The 1,396-nt window shown below is 36.5% G+C and overlaps 2 non-coding genes across 2 annotated transcripts; both read left to right on the forward strand.

Annotated features, from left to right (window-relative positions):
* The first annotated feature begins 718 nt into the window (after positions 1-718).
* On the forward strand, positions 719-837 carry LOC145676251 (5S ribosomal RNA). The gene has a single exon (XR_014129347.1). It is a non-coding gene; the product is annotated as a 5S ribosomal RNA (ribosomal RNA).
* Positions 838-1,014: 177 nt separating this feature from the next.
* LOC145676229 (5S ribosomal RNA) lies at positions 1,015-1,133 on the forward strand. The gene has a single exon (XR_014129325.1). It is a non-coding gene; the product is annotated as a 5S ribosomal RNA (ribosomal RNA).
* Positions 1,134-1,396: the final 263 nt, after the last annotated feature.

A 1,396-nucleotide genomic window follows, 5' to 3' on the forward strand; every position in this document is an offset into this window, starting at 1 on the left:
TTCAGTACTCATCATCACCGTCTCCTTTAGCGTAACCGGTATAAGTATGCGACGTAAATCTAAATATTTCATTTCATTTCCCTTTTCTGCTCATACTGCTGATTATGCGCGATTATGCCAACATCCAACTCCGCGGATAATCGTGCGATTACTGTATATACAACTAATACAGATACAACTAATTATATTATCAGTTACAGTATCGGTTTTTATTTACTAATTTGCCTCACTTTATTTGCATCCCTGCAGTAAATAATTCTTATCGATAATAGTTAAAATGTATATTACATTTTAGTGCTTCACGACTGAATGATCATCTGCCTTACGTTATCTCGCAGCTGAAGAGAATGCTACACTGAAAACTACCTTGCGTTATAAAGGGTAAGTGAAACATATCTTAAAAATATCTTTCATACATTTCATTGTGTACATTAAAGAATGTAAGTTTGCCTTTTTCCTGTAATCAATACTTAATAAAGGATTTATTTTTATTTATTTATATACAATTTCATACGTGGTTCGTGATAGTAAACTCGATAGGACACAGTGGCACTATGAACATCCGAATCACTCATCATTCGAACATTCAAATATTTATTCGAATATTAGTATATTCCAAGTAATGTTAACGACGTTAATATGCTTGCCTTTATAGTTAATAATGTCAATTCTTACTTAAAACATACTTCCTTAACAGGACATTGAAGAAAAGGTAGTTGCCAACGGCCATACCATGCTGAATATACCGGTTCTCGTCCGATCACCGAAGTCAAGCAGCATCGGGCCTGGTCAGTACTTGGATGGGTGACCGCCTGGGAACACCAGGTGCTGTTGGTATACTTTTTCTAATTTTGTTTTTCACAAAGACGAATATTCTCACATCGTTCACCACGATAATTTCGTAATCATGCATTACTTAAAACAATTAGCAACGCTTTCCACGCGCTGGTCTTTTTGAGTATTCACCGACAAACCTACGTAGCTACAATAACTCACTCGAAGCCATATGCATTCGCCAACGGCCATACCATGCTGAATATACCGGTTCTCGTCCGATCACCGAAGTCAAGCAGCATCGGGCCTGGTCAGTACTTGGATGGGTGACCGCCTGGGAACACCAGGTGCTGTTGGCATCTCTTTTTCAAATTTCATTATCCTTCAAGTACGAAAATACTAGAAACATTAATTTTATAGTACTTTCAAGAGATAATTTATCAACATTATTTCATAGCGATTAATCGATATTCTAAGCGTTATACCCACTATTTCTTACACTAACAGCCTGTTTATTTGCACGGCACATTAAAATAACCTGATTTCCGATCCGTGTGCACCTACTACTATACTTAACACGGAATGTATTACCACTTTTTAAAAGTAAATTATTATGACTAAG

This window comes from Thermobia domestica, chromosome 18 (assembly GCF_964235325.1).
Source record: "Thermobia domestica chromosome 18, izTheDome1.hap1.1, whole genome shotgun sequence".
Taxonomy (NCBI): Eukaryota; Metazoa; Arthropoda; class Insecta; order Zygentoma; family Lepismatidae; genus Thermobia; species Thermobia domestica.